At 33.3% G+C, this 10,576-nt stretch overlaps 1 long non-coding RNA gene across 1 annotated transcript in view; it reads right to left on the bottom strand.

The window, feature by feature from the left end:
- The window catches only part of LOC105119572 (uncharacterized), a 7,819-nt gene extending 3,709 nt beyond the window's left edge, over nucleotides 1–4,110 (bottom strand). The window contains exons 1-2 of the long non-coding RNA XR_841152.1: nucleotides 4,099–4,110; nucleotides 3,517–3,518 (exon numbers count right to left, since the gene is read on the bottom strand). This is a non-coding gene — a long non-coding RNA (uncharacterized LOC105119572). The remainder of the gene's footprint in view (nucleotides 1–3,516; nucleotides 3,519–4,098) is intronic.
- Between the last annotated feature and the right edge of the window lie 6,466 nt (nucleotides 4,111–10,576).

Genomic DNA, 10,576 nt, shown 5'->3' with positions numbered 1-10,576 from the left:
TCTGCTCTTTCCCCTTCCTCCTTTTTTTTCCCTACCCCCCTCTTTCAGGTAAACAAAGAAGACTTACATATAACCTATATGCAGCTCTATTTAGGAAACAGACTACACTAATCTAGGATACCATTTCCCAGTTACAATTAGCTGAAACATATTAGGAAAAGAAATTATTCTAATTGATATTTTGATGATTCTAGTGGTTATTTTCCCATAATTAAATGGTGGTAAAGCTCTTTTATGCTGATTAGTACTTAAAAGTGTATTCTCATTAAAGATTTATGTCATCATTTTGCACCTAAAGTATCATTAAATTCTATAACAAAAGCATGCTTTATATTAGCAAGTCTAATAATATAATATACCTTTAATTGATGGTAAATGTTCATCTTAAATGTAGGTCTATCAAATAAATAAAAGGATTGATTGATGAGTTTAAGTATTGAAATTGAAAAGACAAAAAGAGGGCCAAACTTAGAAAAGTATTGCTAGTGCAGTCCAAATTCAAATACCATTTGGTAATTGGATCATATCTGAAGCTGTAGATATCGAATTTAGGTCCACTTTTTATGGATGGAAAGGTAAGACATAGACCTTCAACTTTTATGTGGACTCAAAGACTCAATTCTGTCGTTTTTAAGTTCAAATCTTAGCAACAACAAAGAAGTCAGAAGTTGTCCTACAGCTCAAACACTATTCAGTTTTTAGCTCATATCTTGAGTTCTAGAAATCCAAATGAGATCTAGTTTTTTTTGTTGGAAAGATGAGACAATTGCCCACAACTTTCATAATTTAGGGGGCTATAATTCTGATTTTAGCAATGATGTTTTGGCCAGCCAACAATATCAATAGTCGACCCATAATATCAAAAAAACAGTAGCCACCAATGTCAAAAACCAGCCACCAAATCAATGGATGGCCACCAATTATTCAATCAATCAATAGTTCTGAATCTTAGTCTATAAAAGGAGGCATTTGCCATATATTTAGTCATATTAATTTTCAGATCAAAGTCATCTTCTTGCTTTTTCTTTATATCTTTATAATGTTCAAGTTTTCTTTCATGCTATATTAATCTTTTGTTTATGCCTTTTCATTTCATTTTCTATACTTAGTTAGCTTATATTATGTTTATGTTTTTATATTGTTTATTTATGTTTTTCTCCTTCTTAATGTTTAGCTAAGTTAATTATGTCAAGATGAAAAGGTTTCTCTAATGGTGTTATAATAGGTATAATATAAACTCAACATGGACTTTAATGTTTATATCCAAGAAAGATTGTTATTAACATGTTGTATCTTTTTATCTTACTAATTCTTAATACCTTGCTTATTAAATGGTTAATCTATATTTGTGTTGTATAATACTTGGTATATCAAATGCTTGATCCTTCATAGTTTTTGGCTGACATCGTTATTATGATAGGAACTTGATTTGTTGTTAACATAAACTAGCAACATGAATGCTTGATGATATATATAAGTATGATGTTACTTAGATAAGATGATTAATATGATCATGTTAATAATTTATAATGAACTAATAATGAGAAATCATCTGATTGAAACCTCCTTTGTGTGTGATTTCTAGTTGAGTAATAAAAAGAGTTTATATTATATTTATTTGAAATACCATTAGTGAATCCTATAGCCTTGATATATATTTTATTATTGTTTAATCCTTACATCAATATCACATCCTAAAACTTTCTTTAACTCCTTTTCTGTTATTTTTCTCTTCAAATCTTTTTCTTTATTTGTAATTTATATAATTCACCTCCCTATGCTTCGACCCCGGTCTTGCCGGGTTATTTTACTTTAACACTTCTACATTTGGGATAAGATATCAACTCTTTGATCGTGTTAAGTTTTTGGCGTCGTTGCCGGGGAGGTAAGTTATTGTATAAATTAAATATTTTATTTTATTTTCACTTTTATTTGTTTTTCTAATTGTTGTTTCTTTTTCCTTTTTTTTTTCTTTTCTTTTACATTTGCATGAGAGTTTGGACACGTACATTAAGTGGTAGACTTTTTTAAAGAAAAGGAAATTGAATTTGGGAATGACCCAAAAATGGATTACGACAATTGCCTCTCTCTTTATAATGCTTACAGAGCAAAAATCTTCTTAATGTTTTGTGTAGTAAGCTTTGTAAAGAAAAACAAAAAACAAAATGGCATATTTTCACAGGCGACCTACCCATGTACACTCACATTAGTTTATTTTCACGGGCAACCGACCCATATATATTTATCCTAGTCTATTTTTAGGGGCGACTGACCCACGCATATCACATTCATTTTAGTCTATTTTCAAGGGCGATCAACCCACACACACTTATTCCAGTCTATTTTTATGGGTGACCTACCCAAGTGGAAAAAGGGGAAGAGTGGTTTCATTATAATGGATGACCTACCAAGGTGAAAGAATGATCTTGTTGTAATGGGTGACCTACCCAGAAAAAAAACATAAAGAAATAATCTCATTGTAATGAGTGACCAACCCAAGAAAAAAAGAAAAGGGTGGTCTCATTTTAATGAGTAACCTACCCAAGTTGAAGAATGACTTTATTATAATTGGTGACCTATCTAGATATAAAAAACATGAGAATTTATCGATTTGTAATGGGTGACATACCCAGAAAAAATGTTGGTCTCATTGTAATGGGTGACCTACCCAAGTGGAAGAATGACCTCATTGTAATGGGTGATTTACCCATATAAAAACACATGAAGAATTGATTGTGTTGTAATGGGTGATCTCTTACAAAAAATATTAGTTTTATTGTAATAGGTGACCTACCCGAGAAAAAATGAAAGAGTGGTCTCATTGTAATAAGTGACCTATCCAAGTGGAAGAATGACCTAACTGTAATGGGTAACCTACCCAAGTAAAAAACATAGAGAATTGGTAGCGTTGTAATGGGTGACCAATTCAAAAAAAGGATGGTGAGGGCTTAAAGACATACTCGAAAGGAGGTAGAGTTAGAAAATGCATTACTCAAGAGATGGCGACTCAAAGACATACTCGAAATGAAGTGAAGGCACAAAGACGCACTTGAAATGAGATAGGATTAGAAAATGCACTACCTAAAGGATGGTGCCTCAAAGGCACATTTGAAAGAAGATAGGATTAGAAAAACACACTATCTAAGAAGTGAGGGCTCAAAGGCACACTCGAAAGGAGGTAGGGTTAGAAAATACACTACCTGAGAAATGGTGGCTCAAAGGTGCACATAAAAGAAAGTGAGGGCTCAAAAGCACACTTGAAATGAGGTAGGGTTAGAAAATGCACTGCCCAAAAGGTGATGATGAAACATCGATATGATAATGTTGAAAACAATGCATTATGATCAATATGCATGTATACTTACCTGAGAAATATAGGTCCCCATTTCTTTATGGTGTCTTTCTTTTCTCAAAAGTTAGAGTGTTGGTAGTAAACTTTGATGGCTTTTTCACTCTTGCTTACTCGAGTTATATCTTGTGATCTTGAAATTTAGGAAAAAATTGATGTCATTATACTTCTTTGTCCTTCACCTTTTATCTCAAGGGTTGTCAATTTTTGCCCGACATTTTTCTTAGGAAAGGAATCATGGAGCCCTCTATCATGCATGTTTGATTGTTCCCTAGCTTGATCATGCCTCCAAGTATTTAATTCGGGTTTACGGATGAGGCTATATGAAGGAAATTTTAATAAGGAGTTGTTTTTATATGGAATTTTTTTTTGAATTTCAAAACTATTCCAGACACAGATATCATTTTGACATTGATTCAAAGAAAACTTGTTTAGAAGAAATTCAAGTTGTTTTCAGAAGTGATGAAAACTTTTTGTTTTGCTTTTGATGAAAAATATAAAGTGATACTTAGTTGGTAAAAAAGGTTTAAGATTTAATTTGAGGGTTTTAAAGAACCAGCCTTCAAAACATTTATTTTATTTGCATGAATAATGATTTGGTTTACATGCGAAAGCATTGCCTATCGATCCAGATTACTTGCCTTTGATTAGAAATGGCTTAATTATGCATGTAATGTAGGCTTGAGCTCTTGGTTATGAAAAAAAAAAGATGTTTGTAGGCTCAAAAGGTGTTTAAGGGATTTCAAGACTAAAGATCACTTGTGCTTGTTTCTTGACCTTTTGTCATTTGAATGTCTTTCCAAAATGGTCTAATCATGCCCCCTAGTGCTGGGCTTGGGATTTTCATTTGTTTTTTTCTTTGTTCACTTGGTTGAGCATCATTATATCAATTATTTTTGTAAAAAGCTCAATTTTGGACTCTTTGGTCTTTTCTTCATGCCCCTAACTTTGTTTGGACACTTTTAAGAATTTTCTTTTATGCCTCCTAGTGTTGCTGACACGACTAAAAGATTGATGTCTTCTTCCAAGTGCATGAGTGTCAAAATAGTAAATAACCTGGTAAGACCGGGATCGAACCACAAGGAGGTTAATTGTACAAATTATAAATAACAAAAATACAACAACAACAACAACAACAACAACAATAATAATAATGGTGGTAGTAGTATTAATAATAATAATAAAGAAAAAGAAGGAGAAGAAGAAGAAGATGATGAGAACTTTGAGATGGACTATTAATGTAAGGATTAAAAAATGGTAATAATAAATATCAAGGTTAGAGGTTCCACTAATGGTATGTCAAACAAGTATAGTATAAACTCTTATTACTCAATTGGAAACCACACACAAAAGGGGTTCCAATCTGATTATAGATTGTTAATATAATTATATTAGTCATCTTATTCGATTAATGCTAATACTTGTAAATCTCATTAAATATTCATGATTATAACTTATGTTAACAACAAATCAAGTTCCTTTCATAGCTCAAGTGTCGGTTATATTATATAGTATGAACTATAAAAGTGTCAAGCAGTTGTTGTACCAAGTGTTATACAACATAAATCAAGATTAATCATTTAACAAGCAAAGTATTAAAGAGTGAACAAGATAACAAATACAAAACATGTTAGTATCAAACATTAAAGTCCATATTAAGTTTACACTATACTTATTCTTACACCATTAGTGTAACCTTTTCACCTTGACATAATAAACTTAGCTAAACATAATAAAAGAAAAAAAATAAATGAAATAAGAACATAAATAAGATAAGAGTTAACTAAGTAAAGAAAAAGAAATGAAAGGCATAAACTTGATATTAATGAAAGCAAAACATAAACATTACAAAAAATACAAAGAGAGAAAGCAAGAGTATGATCTTGATCTGGAAACCAAGATGCCTAAATACATGGCAAATGCCTTCTTTTATAGGTCAAAATTGGGAACTATTAATTTGATGAGTGGGTGACCAACTCTTGACTTGGTGGCAATCCTTATCTCCTTTTGTCTACCCAAAACGTCATTGATAACGTCAAAATTGAAGTCACCTGAAAACATGAAAGTTGTAGAAAATTGTCTTAGATTTCTTGTATAAAACATTTAGCTCATTTGGACTTCAAGAACTCCAGATATGGGCCAAATACTGAACAGTGCTCGGGCTAGAAGACAGATTCAGACTTCTTTGTTGTTGCTACAATTTGGACTTGAAAATGACCTTTTTAGATCTTAGGCTTTATATGAAAGTTATAGGCCTATGTCTTACATTTGCATCCATATAAAGTAGACCTAAATATGAGATCTACAGCTCCAGATATGACCCAATTACCAAATAGTGTTTCGGTTTGGATTGCACCGGCATCTCTTTTCTAAGTTTGGTCATCTCTTTGTCCTTTCAATTTTAGTTTTTAAATTCATCAATTAATCCTTTCATTTATGTGATAGGCCTGCATTTAAAATAAACATTTACCACAAATTAAAGGTATCTTATATTATTAGATATATTATTATAAAACATGCTTTAGTTAAGGAGTTATTGATACTTCAAGTGCAAAATAATGACATAAAATCTTGATAAAAAATACACTTTTAAATATTAATCAGTTGCTTAGACACTTTTAATCATTAAGGTTTTTTATATATCTCTCGCATTTGCTCCCAACGTAGGATGTGATCCTAGCTAAAGTTATTTTCAAAAAATATTACTAAGCTCAAAAAGGGTTTGCAAATGATATATTTTAGCATTGTGAAAGAATTATCAAAGAAGGCCTCTCCTCATTTCAAATGCATACATTTAGGATCGATAAGCCTTGCTTTCATGTGAATATGCAAAGTGATTTCTCTTTATTCATTCAATTAAAACTTGGTTTTTAGAGTCATTTCATGGTTCTTTTTACTTTTTTGTTTTTTTAGGTTTTCTAGGTGTATGGTTACCTTTTTAAGGAATCACTTGAATTTTCAGAACTCGCTTGTTATGGACAAACACCAATATGATTTCTATCTTGTATCAAAAAATTTGAATTCTAAAAAAAAAATACTTTATGAATATGTGAGATCATACATAATTTTAGAAGAAAAAAGGGAAACACATCAGTGGTTTTGTGGGTAAAGGTTGTGCTTAGTATGTTATTTGTATGAAATGGCAATAAAAATAAAGGTAAATTATGAACACATGAAAACACATGATCTTATTTAATAAGAAGAGCTCATTTGATAGAGAAAGTCTTGTGGCATTATGAGCCAAATTACCATAAAGACTGAAACAAGTTAAAACTAACATGATCAAACAAAAGACAATAATAGGGCACGCTTCATCATCTCATTTTGACAAATCTCCTCTTAAGCTAGCTTCCTTATAACAGCTTTTATAGAGGACTCATGGACAAAAACTATGGTTAAGATTCAAGACCTTTAAAATTTATGCTGTTTTTTTTGCACCCTATCTAGATCATTAGTGCTTCCAGATTTCCTAGACATTCCATCGCTAGTGCATTTCTGATCTACCACTTCAAGCATGATTAGGTAGAGGGTTCATATTCATATTAGAAGTATCTTCCAGTTTTATCCACCATGTTTTGATTAATTGTAACAGTTTTCTTTTGAAGGTGTTGCAAGTATTGATACTATGTCCAACAACACTAGTATGGTATTTGCAAGTGAGTTCTAGCTTGTACCAGCTAGGGTAAGGTGGTTGCACCGACGTCAGAGGTTCAAGAGCTACATGTCTGATGCTTAATACCTTCTGGTACATCTTATTTAAGGGTAGTGGTAATAGAGGTAGTTTTTTTTTACCCTTTAGTAATTTCCAATTCGGCTTTTGGCTTGAAAGGCCTCATGTTTTTTTATGCTGGCAATTTGGACGGAGTGTGGTAGTGACCATGTTCACTCATTCTTTCTTTGGGCTAAGTGATTTGATTAAAGGTGACCGGTTGGTTAAAAGGACCTTCACTAGAGGTATTTCTCAGTGTTTGCTCGAGTAAGCTAGTGAAACAAGTTACACTTGTCTTCAGAGAGTCCAACTCTTCTTGAAAATAGGCATCATGGTGAGTTTGCTCTTCATCTTCCATGTTTCTTGCTTGAAGTTGGGTGTTGTAGACTCTTTAGGGACCTATATTTCTACTTGATGTATATATGTATGTTATTTACAATGAATGGATGTATATGTATGTTGCAAATGTATATATATGTATATTAGAGAGTTCATACTCTAAGAATAGGCTTGAGCCATTACATGATGGGTGGCTTTCTACCTGGTCTCAAAAGAGTCTCTTGCTGTCCTAGTGATCACCCTCATGAAGGCAATTTGGGGGCTTAGTAGGTAGTGGGATGGCATATGCACCAATCATTACTAGTTTAAACACTCAGCAAAGAGTTGAGGTTTATACAAACTTAAACATTGACTAAAAGTCGTAAAGTAAGTTGCTAGTCCCCTACTTAACCTAAAGTTTTTCTTAATATAAATTCTCATAAAATATGAATAATGCATAAAATAATTTTATACAATGCATGAATAAATATATAAAAATTTAAAGTGTATGAGCAAATGAGGAAATGAAAATTAACAATAACACAAAACCAAACAGTAAAACATGATAATCAAACAAAAATAAAGCTTAGTCCACAAGGTCCCTAGTGGAGTCGCCATTATGTCGCACGTGTGCGGCATTGCGGCGATCGCCTACCCTCATATGTGTGTATCTTGAAAATATAGGGAGACAAGGAATTCTTGTCTTTTATTAGTAGAAAAATAGGATAGAAGTCGCCACCTAGTATTTTGGTCATTAAGAACCCTAACTAGTCTCAGAGATCAGGTACGGGGATTGATTGCATATAGAAAAGGTATTATGACCCTAAATACGTCCTACCTAAAATAAGCTGTATTGTTTAATTATCTGACAAATGCTAATGTTTCATTGTATTTCTAATTATTGGTCTGTCTACGGTTTAAGAAAAGTCTTTCTTAATAAAAAGATCTTTATCTTATCAGGTAAAACCTAATTGTCATAACATCAATAAAAAAAAACTACCTTTTCAATATTGAAAATATGTTTTACATATAAATTTGTAATTCCTAATATTAAAAGAAAAAAAATATTTTTTTGGAATTTTTTAAGTATTGGTCAAGTTCTCGTAACTTTAATAAACTGGTTATTAAAGCCAAAAATACATGCTAATTTTTTTTTTAGTTTTTCTTTGTTGTATGAAAATACAATATGAGTTTTTTTAGCTTTGAGAGACTTTGTCGTATGCATGGAAACAAAAACATATATATTTTTTTAATGTTTTGATGAATACTAGATATTTTAATATCGGATTTGTATTTGTAAGATATAAAAATACAAACCAATATTAAGCAAAACTTAGCAAAAAAAAAAGTACACAGAAGAATCATAATTTTTTGAAAATATTTTTTTTGGATCGAGCCGAACCTAGCCTCCTCATTTTAGGCTGGGCTCGACTTGTCCGACCCAGTAAATAGTGGAGCACTCTCCACTGTTCATGCAGAACAGTGGAGACATTACAACGAAGAAGAAGAAGAAGAAGGAAGAGGGGGGACCTGCGATGGCCTTAAGGTTGTGCTGTTGGCTGTTGCTGACCAGAGAATGACTTGGATAATGGTCGGCCTTTCTTCTTCTTCTCTGTGTTTTTTTCTGCTCTATTCTCCTCTGTTTCTATTTTTTTCAGTGTTTCTTCCTCTATTTCTTACAATGTAGGGGCTATTATTAATGACGGGAGGACAGTGGTAGTTGGCGGTGGCTCTAGGGTGGTGCTGGTGGCGGCTATGCAGACAATAGTTGGTGGTTCTTCCTCCTTTCTCTTTTTCTTTATTTTCACTTCCAAGACTTAGCAATAGTGTTGGTGGTGCTGTGGCTGTTCTTCTTATTTGTGCAGAGGCGCATGCTTCTTCTTCTTGTTCATAGGTGTTGAAGCAGGGAGAGGAAGGTGGTGATAGGTTGATGTTGGCAGTTGTCGGTTTCTGTTTTCCTTTTTTTCTTCTCTTTGCTGCTTTTGGTTCTTTGCCCCTCCCCTTTGTTGTTCTTGTCTTTTTGTTCACTTGTGATGACGGTGCTGCATGGTGACGGAGGGGTTGTTGTCGCAGCAATGAAGCAGACAGGCAGTGTATGTTGTAGTTTGTTTTCTTCTCCTTCGTGCAGAGGTGCAAGCCTTTGTTTCTCTATATTTTTCTTCCTCTTACTTCTTTGTCTCTTCTTCTATTTTTGGACGATGATGGTGTTGTCAAGGTGACTAGGAGGAACAGTGGAGGCGATGGTGGCAGCTATGCGGCCCGCAGCCGGTGGTTCTTCCTCTCTTCTCCTCTATTGGTTTTAGCTTTTTTTTTTGTTCTTTCACTCTCTTTACACTCTTAAAATTCCCCGGTTCGTTCCTCTCTTTCACACCAAAAATTCCCCCCTATTCTTATCTTTCTCTCTGCCTAAAAACCCCCCTGAATATGTCGTTTGCTTCTCTTCTTCTCTAAAATTTCCCCCCTTGTCTTGTAATCTTCCTTTATATTTATAGAATGTTGAGGGAGAGGGTTACCATACTTGTTCAAGTGCAGGGCATAGGTCTTTGTCTGTCTCATTTTTCTTCCATAATGGTTGCAGGGTATGGTTGTGTGGGTATAGGTTACGCAGGATTTTTGGACAGGTGGTGTGGAGAAAGAAAAAGGGAAAAAAACATTTCAAGAATCTTTTTCTCCCCTGTCTCTACATTCGTAGAGGAGAAGAAGCAGCACAATGTCGTTCAAAACGAAAGGATATTTTGCATTAGATGATCCCTAATAACTCAATTTCAATTCTTAATACATAATAATAAACAAAAACCAAACATAAGAAAATCCCAGCATAATTTTATATGATTTCTCAACAACATGAATATCAATATGAATGGACTCTGTACTAAAAATTGAGCTCTTCTTTAAGCTCAAGGATTTCACCTTTTCTGGTCGTCAAGAAATACTTTGAATGATGACCGCTCATATTTGCCTAGTTGTTTGGCTCTACAAATTTGAAAATAGTGAAAAACAAGCATGCGAGCGAGAGATAAAATAGAGGTCGAAACGTGAAGTGAAGAGAGAAGCCAAGGAGATGGAAATGTGGGTTTTTGTTTGGCTAGAGAAGAGACAGATGCAGGGGTAGAAACATAGAGTGGATGAAAATTAAAAGGAAAATGAAGAAGGGAAAACCAGTCTCTGGTATGGATGGCGACAAATGTAATGTTATTAGG

The sequence above is a fragment of the Populus euphratica genome, unplaced genomic scaffold (genome assembly GCF_000495115.2).
Source record: "Populus euphratica unplaced genomic scaffold, PopEup_1.0 scaffold3146.1, whole genome shotgun sequence".
Taxonomy (NCBI): domain Eukaryota; kingdom Viridiplantae; phylum Streptophyta; class Magnoliopsida; order Malpighiales; family Salicaceae; genus Populus; species Populus euphratica.
This window is presented reverse-complemented; position numbering and strand designations above follow the sequence as displayed.